The sequence below is a fragment of the Macaca mulatta genome, chromosome 4, assembly GCF_049350105.2.
Source record: "Macaca mulatta isolate MMU2019108-1 chromosome 4, T2T-MMU8v2.0, whole genome shotgun sequence".
NCBI lineage: Eukaryota > Metazoa > Chordata > Mammalia > Primates > Cercopithecidae > Macaca > Macaca mulatta.
The window spans coordinates 155,516,516-155,528,065 of record NC_133409.1 but is presented as its reverse complement, the minus strand read 5'-3'; the positions used below and the strand labels follow the sequence as shown (position 1 = coordinate 155,528,065).

General features: G+C 41.0%; 1 non-coding gene and 1 pseudogene across 1 annotated transcript; one reads left to right on the top strand and one right to left on the bottom strand.

Annotated features, from left to right (window-relative positions):
- Window positions 1-5,133: 5,133 nt before the first annotated feature.
- TRNAM-CAU (transfer RNA methionine (anticodon CAU)) lies at window positions 5,134-5,205 on the top strand. The gene has a single exon. It is a non-coding gene; the product is annotated as a tRNA-Met (tRNA).
- A 2,624-nt stretch (window positions 5,206-7,829) lies between these two features.
- Window positions 7,830-8,319, bottom strand: LOC106997861 (putative ribosome biogenesis protein RLP24 pseudogene; annotated as a pseudogene).
- Window positions 8,320-11,550: the final 3,231 nt, after the last annotated feature.

Here is an 11,550-nt window from a genome sequence, read left to right as displayed (position 1 = left end):
CATTTTGCTCCCTGATTTGCAGTTTGGGCAGGGTCAGCTTGTCTTTTCTCCACATGGTGTCAGCTGGGGAATCCACTTTTGAGTTGGCTCACTTGTGTGGTTGGCAAAGTGGAAGTGGCTTTTGCATGGGAGCTCAGCCAGTGCCATGTACAAAGGGCTTTGGTTCTTCTCTGTGAATGTGGAAAACCTGATGGTACACAACCTAGGCTGCTGCACTGGTGTTTATTACCGTCATTCACTGTGAATGAACAGTGGGAGGCGTGCATATCTTTCAGAACTGCACATTGATTCCTGGAGAGCGATCTTGGGTTGTAGGACTTTCAGCTGCATGATTAGGGAAACACAAGCCACAGTGTAATGGGGCATGGGAAAAGGCATATTATGCTAACATTAGTCAAAAGAAAGCTTGGAGTAATTTTAATTTCAGACAATGTAGACTTCAGAGCAAAGAAAATTACCAGGAATAAAGAGTGGCATTATATAATAATAAAAGGGTCAATTCTTCAGGAAGATATAACAATCCTTAAAGTGTATACGTTTGTAATGGGCTAAACCGTGTGTCCCCCTGCCCGGCCCCCCACAAATTCGTATGTTGAAGTTCTAACCCCCAATATATCAGAATATGACCATGTTTGGTGACAGTCTTTATAGGAGTGATTAAAATGAGGTCATTTGAGTAGGCCCCTTCCTCCGTCTCCCCCTCTCCCATCCTTTTGGATTGGGGTCTCACCATTTTGACCTCATTTAACCTTAATTACCTCCTTAAATGCCCTATCTCCAAATACAGTCACATTGAGATTAGGGGTTTGGCACAGGAATTTTGATGGACACAGTTCAGTCCACAACAACCCCCATCCCTAAGTTTCCTTAGCTTTAAAACAGATAACAACCGGCAAGACAACATAACATGAAGTGATTGGCAGACAATGTGGTGCAGCCTCCGGATGCTTAAGGCGATGAAAATATAATTACGTCTGTCTGCATAGGTTCGAACCTGCCGGCTACAATCCTGTCCTACGTTTTGACAGTTGTGAACCGCCCGCGGTGCATTTTCAGACGAGATCGGGCGCGTTCAGGGTGGTATGACCCTAGACGCGCGGTGCATTTTCAGCCTCCCTCCTGGCCTATACCAGTCGTGCACACACAAAGCAATCCTTAACTAACCTCATCCTGGCCTCTTGATTTGTAGAATCTTCGCTGAGGGGAGGAGGGCCTTACTCGTGATGTGTAGGAAGAGCAGCAACCAAAGGCTTACGTGAGAGTCACTTTTCAAAGCCATTTCCAAACACCTTTTCAGCAAACGAGAACCTGCTGGCGAGTTACCTGCTTGTGTCGCTCCTTCCCCGCAGTCTCCACCAGGCGGCGCGCCCCAGGAAGCCGGACGCCTGCTCCCGCAGGCCGCGTGCGTTTGTGCAAACTCAGCAAGGCCTGGCAGCCTTGGAAAGCAGGCCTTTAGCAAGCCGCGAAAACGCAATTGGGTGCCAGGGTTACTCGTTGCATTTGTGGTAGGCAGAGCTTTCCTTCAAGCAGCCAGAGGAAAGCTCTCTGAGGGTGTGTAATTAGGGTACGGTAATTAGCATATAATTAGGTCTTGGGTAGGGCATGGGTCAAATCCAGCGCCATGTTGGACCCAGACGGTTTCAGACAGCTTAGCCCCCATCCTGTTTGTTAGGGTGTTATCAGCGCAAGCTCTTCCTTGTTCTTGTAGCTAATTTTAACAGCTCCTTTAGGAGGTGTTAGGAGCTTAGGAAAGCTCTCTGAATGCTTAGAGGAAAGCTCTGCCACCACTACAGCGCTAAGGATATCGCCCAAGCTCATTGCTAAATGTCTCTTGGGAAAAAGCTCCTCATGATTTGTAAATTAATGACCTGCAGGTCCCCACATGAACACGAGGAAAGGGACTTGCAAGGTAGTGGTGAAGAAACATCAGCAGGTCCATTTGGGGTTCTCATCGGGTATCTTTCCTGATGGTGGGATGGGAACTTGGGGCCCTGTTGTAATTCCAGATCTGGGAAACTGCTGATTCCTCCCTTCCCCCAACTCTCCACACCATCTCCTCACCACTGTCTTTATGATAATTGTTCCATGGTGCATTAATTCTTTCCCAGTCTTGTCATTCAAACATTTATGTTTCCTGTAAGTACCATTAACAGCTTCTTCTGAACTGGTTTCTCTAAAAATTCTTCCTTTACCTTTCTTCTGAAGTGTCGGATCCTTTACCTTTTAAAAACGAAAGCTAGGTCTGGTGGCTCATGCCTAGCAAGACCTAATCTCTACAAAAAAAAAAAAAAAAAAAAAAAAAAATTAACCAGGTGTGATGGTGTGGGCCTGTAGTCCTAGTTACTGGGGAGGCTGAGGTGGGAGGATCACTTAAGCCCAGGAGGTTAAGGTTATAGTGAGTTACAATCGTGCCACTGCACTGCAGCCTGGGTGACAGGGCAAGACCCTGTCCCCCCCCCCCAAAAAAAGCATCCTGATAAACATAGACATGAAATTGAAACATACGGGTGAAGGATGATAGATCTATGCCTCAGTCTTCTCATCTGTAAGACAAAGACAGCCTCATCACTTTTAACGGAGGTGAGCAATAAGTGAGGTACACCACTGCATATTACATGGCAGATGCTCAGTCTCCTCCTTCCACTTCCTCACTGGTTTTCCTGTGAAGAAAGGAGGTCCATGCAACACAGACCTAAACCCCTTTGAGAGGAAAAGAGGGCATTTGGTAGAGGGGAGGGGAGGAGTCCTGGCTTGTGGGTATAAAAATGTTTTTCCACTCAGATTATTTTCTGAAAGAGGCTGAGATCAGGCACCTAGTTTGCAGCCTCCTGAGTCTCTGGAGGGTTCATGCTAGTGGAATGAGAGGGCGGGGGGAACAAGGAAAGTGATAAATCTCATCCCTATTTGATAGGAATGCTGGGTGGTCATAAGAAAAACATCAAGCAGTAATTTCACATATCAGCAAAAAAGGAGCTGTTAAAATTAGTTACAAGGACAAGGAAGAGCTTGGGCTGATAAGACCCTAACAAACAGGATGGGGGCTAAGCTGTCTGAAACCATCTGGGTCCAACATGGCACTGGATTTGACCCATGCCCTACCCAAGACCTAATTATATGCTAATTACCATATGAAATTACACACCCGCCAAGGCCCTGACAGATTGAACCTGCTCATATTTAATATAAAAATGGGTGGCATCTCAATTTTATGAAATCTTCGCCTTTCCCCCAGAAAACCTCATGATTAGTCCACCCTCTAATTACAAGAGCCCATAAAAATAGAAAACTCAAACTCTGTTGGTCATGACTCGTTCTCACGAGCTCACCTGCACTTCCCTAAGTGTGTACTTTTGCTTAGCAATAAAAGCTTCTTGCCTTTGGCTTCATTCTGACTCCCCCCTGAATTCTTTCTTACGAAGGTGTCAAGAACCTGGAAACTGGCTGGGGCTGGGGCTGGGGTCTCACTGGCTTCTGGAAACCCTTCTGGGCCCTCCGGCAACACCTGTAGTGTAAGCAGCAATTCAGTGCTGTGATGCCTCAGTCCCAGACCTTTTCCACACCAGGGACTGGTTTCATGGAAGACAATTTTTCCATAGACAGGGGTAGGGGGGAGTGGGGAATCATTTCAGGATGATTCAAATGCATTACATTTATTGTGCACTTTATTTCTATTATGACATTGTGATATATAATAATTATACAACTCACCATAATGTAGAATCAGAGGGAGCCCTGAACTTGTTTTCCTGCATAGATGGTCCCATCTGGGGGTTATGGGAAACAGTGACAGATCATCAGGCATTAGATTCTCATAAGGAGTGGGAAACCTAGATCCCTCAAATGGGCAGTTTACAACTGGGTTAGAACTCCTATGAGAATCTAATGCCTCAGATGATCTGACAGGAGGTGGAGGTCAGGTTGTAATGAGAGTGATTGGGAGTAGCTGTAAATACAGATGAAGCTTCACTGGCTCTCCTGCTGCTCACCTTCTGCTGTGTGGTCCGGTTTCTAACAGGCTACCAGGAGGAGGAGTACCGGGTCAGTGGCCCAGGGGTTGGGGATCCCTGCTGTGATAGTTAGTACCCATGGCTCCAAATCTAGTGGCCCCAGGTCAGGTCCTAGTGGGACCTGGTTCATTTTTGCTAGTACCCATCTTGTCCACATGAACCATTCCAGCCAGTTTTCTCATGCTCTTATTCTGGAACATCTTCCTAACCCCAGTATATCTGCCTCAGTGTCTCAGCCTGTTTTTTTTTTTTTAGAGAAGGAAAAAACAAACAAACAAACGTAAATGAAATTGCTGGAGAGTAGTGGCCACTAATCCTATGCCTGACCTGGAACTGGAAACACAAGGCTTTCCTGAAGACAGAGAAACTCTGAATAAACGGGAAAAGCAAGTCGGTGAAAAGAGCAAAAGAAAAGTTTCAGAAGGGACTTTGTTGACATAGCACAGGATGAAAGAGTATCAAAGGTCTCTGTTTGGGCCCTTGTCTGGGAAAGCCCACATTCGCTGAGTGAGAGAAAGCTGTTCACAGACATAACACCAAAGGGTTAGAGTAGGAAGCCACTTTTCATGAATTCAACAGCGGGGATAGGGGTGAGGGTAAGGTGGAGCTGCTTGGGTACACCAGGTGCCCGGAAAGCTGCAAAGGGCATTAGGTCAATATGCAAAAATACTTCTAGGTCAATATGCAAAAATACTTGTAATAGTTAATACCCATGTTGGGAAAGAAATTTTCTTGGGGACAGGAAACAAAGCCAACTGACTAATATACTCTCTCTCTAAGGAGAGTAAGTCTGACTTAATGCCTTCCTCGATTCTCTCTAAGTAAGGGTTTGTGAGGGCTTTGCTCGACTTTCCCCTGTTTCTGCTCCTGAGCTCAAAGCAGCTCTTGAAGAAAGAAATGTCATGTTTTGAAGCATATTTGGTAGATTGGGAAAGGGCAACTCACCATTTGAAGGGGATTGTTAGAGTCAACTGGTTCTAGAGTGAGCTGATCTTAAGAGGCCAAGAGGAGAAAGGAAAAACCGGGAAAGAAAGGGTGAAAGAAAAATAGAAAGATGTAAAGCAGTGTGACAAAAATGGCTGATCACTTACATGATAAATAAGAAGAGTAAAAGTGACATTTCACCAGCAGAGTGGCGCAGCGGAAGCGTGCTGGGCCCATAACCCAGAGGTCGATGGATCGAAACCATCCTCTGCTAAGGTGGTGGCTTTTTTTTTTTTCCTTGAGGAATTATCTTCCGCGGTTGTGGGGAGAAGATGGCCTCTGTCTCTCTCTCTCTCTATATATATACATACGCTTGATCTCTTAAAAGTCCTTTCAGAGGCTGTATCTCACTTTTAGATATGTGTTCAGCATTTTCCTTCTCCTTTCTCCAAATGTTTGCATAATTCCTTTCTCACTCATTTCAGAGGAAAGGCATATCTTACTTGGGAAGAAGAGGTGACAATTCCCATGTTAACTTCCAACAAACTACCTATCTTCCAGTGAATAGAAAATACACTGAGGTTGAATATAATTTTATATTTTCTCGCACTCCAAGGCAAAACACTGTTACAGACTTTTGCCTGAGACCATTGGTTATTGTAAATCATTATTGTCTTTTTGCTTCTATGGGAACCTCCTGCTTCTTTTCCTCTTTTGTTCATTTCTATGCATTATTTATTAATTTCATTTCATGTACTGTGAATTCTTCTCTAAAGCAATCTGTTACAATGGCCAAAAGACATCTTTTATACTCTCCTCCTTCCATACTTATGGAAACTAGACACATGGAATGTTATGAGAAAGAGAAGCAACAATGAAGTTAAATGTAAAATGGTTGATTCTACTTTGATAGATTAAAAAAAAAATGTAAATGGTAGAAAACATTGGGGTACATTTAAAGCATTATGTGAATCAGAATTCCATGGGCAAACTCAGAAGACCAATAATCTTTATTTTGTCTGCTTACCTTCTAGAAGCATTTTAACTAACTTTAAATGTCCAGGAAAGAGATTGGTTGAATAAACTGTAACATGAACTGAAAGAAGAAGCTCTATGGGGCTACAAAAGAGATATAATTTCTAGCAGATAGTGTTAAGTAAAGAAAGTGCAGATGAATATTATAGTAGGCTACCTTTTCTTCAAGAAGGAAGGGGAATTAGGAAAACATACACATACCTGTTTTTCTTTATGAAAAGAAAACATAGTGAAGATAAACCAGAAAACAGAGAATCTGGTTACCTAAAATGGCGGTAAGAGACTTGGGGGAAATAGAGTGCAAGGGATATGGGATGCCACTTCTCTGAGTTTACCTTTGTTATACCTTTAACTTTTGAAAGCGTGTGAATGTTTTACTTTTTTTTTTTTTTTTTAACAGAAGAGGTTCTCTGTGTGAACATGTTGACTAAATTCAAAAGGGTTATAAAAGGTTTTTTGCTGCTTTAAAATTTCTGAGTCATCATTTTGGCAAAATAAATAACTTATGGTAATCTGAATTCCCAAAATCAAACATCAATTTCAAAAATCTACCCTGGCATCTGGCTTTTTGAATACTTCAGCAGGCCTCTAAAGTGTCCAGAAAAGAGAGGTAAACAGGATTATTTGACATGTTTAGGTACATGGGATTGCCAAAATGATGCTCAATCTTCTTTAAGCTATATTTTTGTAACACTAATATATATTTCAAAATTGTATAGGATTTCTAAAATAGTATAAGCTATTAATTATAGTTATGTTAAGTTATTGTAAACTGCAGAAACAATGAAATTTTCTCGTATAAAGCTACTAACCCAAGTAAACAAAAAATTAATTAAATATCAAGAAAATAATTTCATGTTAAACCAACTAATACGGAAGTTGTTTAAAATAGTTTATAACCAATGCTTGATGCCATATTCCTGGGAAAACAAAGTTCAGGTATATTTGGTCACATGGTTGGCCATTTAAACATTTTATAAAGGAATTTTATTCATTTGTTATTTTCTTTTTCTGTTTTTTTTTCTTTTTAAATGGTTTTATTTTATGTGCAAATAATGAACAGATGTTATACCCATAAATTTTACTTTCCAAAAACAGGAGCTTTTTAAAATAAAATCATGTAATAACTTGTAAAAGACACTAGGATTCCTCTGCTTCTAGATCATTGCTACGTTAGAAAAATAAAGTGTATTCCACCAGGAATCACAGGTTAGAACTGAGTATTCTCCAAACCGGAAATTCTAGAGTGCAGTGTCACTCCAGGCAAAGATTATTCAGTTCTCATCCCCAACATCCACAACTACCTATCAGAAGGGTTAAACCAGGTCAAAACAGTCCAGCATAATTAGGTGTCATTAAACGATGTCATTATGCTCTTCTAAGATGCAACTAAACCAAAACAGGAAATACTAAAATCAAAGTAACATTTGACACTGTCATACAAATTGTTAGTTCCTTGTTGTAGCCCCCCTTCTATAACATTAATAAAGGGAATATTTTACTGCAAAGAATATTTTATTTTATACATCACTAGCCATGAATTGTTGCCATTAGTTATTATGCAAATGCTGCCTCGTGTCATTATCCAAATGGCATAACCATTTTGCATCCACAATTCACTTCTATAGTTAGAAGTAGAATTTTCCTGATTTACATATGTACATCTGTCAGTGAAGATTTAACACTGAGATGCAATCTAACATTCGTAATATCTGGTGTTTTGCAGATGGCAATGTAGGAAAGATATGTTTTAATCACTTTTCATTTAAGTGACCTTATGTAAAAAATAAACTAATAATTTAGCAGTTCCAAGTCTGTAAAGGACATTTTCAAATGTACATAAAAGAAATGGTTACAGAGATTTTAAGAAGCATCTTCCGTGTCTACATCCTCTTGTAACTGCTGTACCATTTTCTCTTCCAACTGCTTCCCTTTGCCTGCAAGAGGGGCTTGAATAAGATGGATGTTTGCTTGACTTCTTCGATATCCTAAACTTTCTGTAGCTCTTTATTTTTATTCAATCTGTTCATTATAAATTTAGCTGAGCATTTCTGTTTGATCTCTTCAACTCTCTTCATTGCATCAATAGTTTTATTCCATAGCTCTTGCTGGTATTTGATAGGTTCATTTCTACGTTTTTCAAATTCAAATGAATTATCCACTGTAAGCTCTTTACCAGCTGCTTTCTGGAATGCTTTGATCCACCTAACTTGGCGAGATTGCACTTCTTTTTAAGGTGTTTATGACATTTAGATTTACAAAATCTGAACACCTTGCAATCATTGTGGATGAACATCATGCCGTGACCAGGGTAGATGGGCCCTGAACAGAAATAACACTTCTCGATACACATGTTGAACCTGCATGGGTCCCCACCAACCAAACACCAAGCTTGAGAGCTCATTTGTTATTTTCAGTGCATGCTTTCTGGTTGTATTAAAGGTTTCCTATGCAAGAGGGCTGATGCTGTAACAGTAGATTATTATGCTACAGTGTATTTTCAACAGGTAAAGAAAGCTTTTTATGGTTTGAATCTTCTAGAAGCATCAGAGAAAGACTGTTCTTGCCATTCACACTACAACAAAACTTTGGGACCTTGAACTTTGAGTTCATAATCTCACAACTGAGAAGGGTCCCTCCAAGCTCTTGGAGCTGTGTACCCACTGGAAACCTTAAGATAAAACTAACCAGAGAAATTTCTCCCAAGAAGAGGATGACATCCTTAATGTGAACAGTTTTTCTCAAGTTCACAGATTTAGATTTCTACTGTCATGAAACTTATCTTTGAATATTTTTTTCTTGCTCATGCCTCTACAAAAAATAGAAGTGGAAAAGGTGTCTGTTATGGGCACTTATGGTGTATACTCTTATTTGTGAAGGAGTTTATAGCCAGCTTTTTACATGGATAAACTTATACTTTGATAGATAAAAGATGAAGGCCCAATGTAGGTAAGAAACTTTCAAGGTACATGCTTTGCCTCATAATCAAAAACAAAACATTGGTTCACACCTCTTAACCCACATCATGGGTTAAAGAGAACATTGCTGGAAGGCCTTCACTCTTCTAAAAAGACATCATTTGTTAGGTCCTTTTTCCATGGTTTAAAGTAAAAGAAGCAAGCAATGATTAGAAATATATCCCTCACAATAGGTCTTATAGCAAATTCTACTGTAAAGGCTATAGTTACACAATAGACTCTAAATTCTCTTGTGAAAGTTATGACAGAATTGGCTAAACAGAGAAGTATCTATGCAGCTGCCGGCACTTGTGGCCTATGGAGAAATACATCAAATGAAGATTACGTGGAAATTCAGTGGTAGAAGATTGACAAAGAAATTGCTCAGTCAAGTGGGTAAACTGTTTATCTAGCTGATCCTTTGATCTATTTGATTTTAGGAGGTTTGGTTTATGGGGACCTTGGGTGAGCAGCACACTCCAAACTCTTGGTATCATCCTCCCAATAGTCATAATAATACTCTCCCTGGTGCACTGTATTCCCTCAAAGGTTTTAAATGCTTGTATGCAGCCATCTCTAGAATGTCAAATGGTCTTTCTTCAACTGGAATAATAAGAGCTGAAGGAAATGTGCAACTATGAGGCCCCTTAACCTATGAATGATATACTGAGACCGGAAGCCCAAAATGATGGTAACTGAGAGTGGCGCTAAGGCCCCAAGTTTTGGTTACACTGTCACCTAACTGAGAACCTGACCAAAAAGGGGAAATTTTTTTAACAAAATTCTGGGAGGCCATTGTTTCGGACTAGGCTTATACACTAGGCCCCAACAAACCAAACCAAACCAAAATGGAGTCACTTCTGCTAAGACTTTAAGGAAACACATAGATTCTAGAACAAACCAGGTTTTGTTTTTTCTCCTGCAAATCTCTATAACAAACATTTCTGAGAGCATAGATATCCACCCCTGAAGTTCCCATTAAATATTTTAACCAAATTCATTTCCTCTTGCTTAGAAACCACCAAGCTTCAGATGATCATGAAACAAAGGTTCCAGCCAGCTCCATGTGAAGACACCACCCCGGCCATCAAGAAGCTACCCTCCACTAGACAGAACAGGGAGAGAGTTCCATGATCCCCAATAGGTAGGGGCTACACTCCAAGGTAGCATGAAGCAGTTACAGAAAAAAGACCATCAGTCCCTCTGCCTCCCATAAAGATTTATGGGGATCACATCTCTCAGGGAGGAGATGAGACAGGAAAATAAGGTCTGGAGGAGGGAACATAAGGCCAGTTCATACTTCAGCTATAACAGGAAATATCCTCTCCATAGGGCACATGCTGTAAATGACTTTGTAACTTTACCTCATCTTCTCTGTTTACATAGGACTTCCAAAATAACAAATAGAATTCTCCAGGGGGTAAACTCCCAAAAATTCTGTAACTGGGGCCTTTGAGCCGCTGTTCAGGCCCGCTCCCACACTGTGGAGTGTACTTTCATTTTCAATAAAACCCTTTATTTCTTCATTGCTTTGTTTGTGCATTTTTGTCCAATTCTTCATTTGAGATGCCAGAACCTGGACACCCTCCACCATTACCAGTTACCTAAAATGGTGTTAAGAGACTTGGGGGAAATGGAGTGCAAGGAATATGGGAGGCCACTTCTCTGAGTTCACCTTTTGTTAGACCTTTAACTTTTGAAAGCGTATGAATATTTTACCTTTTTTTTTTTTTTTTTTGAGACAGAGTCTGACTCTGTCACCCAGGCTGGAGTGCAGTGGAGCGATATGGGCTCACTGCAACCTCCCCCTCTCAGGTTCAAATGATTCTCCTGCCTCAACCTCCAGAACAGCTGGGATTACAGGCACGTGCCACGTCACCCGGCTAGTTTTTGTATTTTTAATACAGATGAGGTTTCACCATACTGGCCAGGTTGGTCTCAAACTCCTGACCTCAGGCGATCCACCCACCTCAGCCTCCCAAAGTGCTGGGATTACAGGCATGAGCCATCGCACCCGGCCAACCTACATTTTCAAAAACTAATATTAAGGATGGGGAGTGGAGAAAACTAAGGTTGAAAGCAAGTTAAAGCAAATGAACTCAATTTTATTCCATATTATGACTACATGGAAAGGAAAAGAACATAATTTGTGGACAGGGCATTTGACAGTACACCTTCACTCTTTGGCCAAGAGAGTGAGGATGGTAGGGGGACAGGGGTGTGTGTATGGAGAAATGCAAACAAATCTTTAACTCTATTTATTTGTTTGGTTAGTTGTTACAACTACCTACTGAATCTCTTTTAATGGATAATTTTTGTTAGTAGATGGGCAAAGCAATTCCAAAACTATCGTACATGTATTATATGATAGAGCAAGTGAGTAAATATGCTAATCTTGTTGGAATTAGGGGTTTCAAAAGGGACACATAAAAATATAGAATGGGAGAATGTAAGAAAGAATCCTGAAGAGACTAATGGATAGAAATGGGAGGTATGGAGGTGAGCTCATGATTTTTTTTTTTTTTTTTTTTTTTTCCTGGAGATGGAGTATCTGTCACCTAGGCTGGAGTGCAGTGGCACAATCTCGGCTCACTGCAACCCCCGCCTCCCAGGTTCAAGCGATTCTC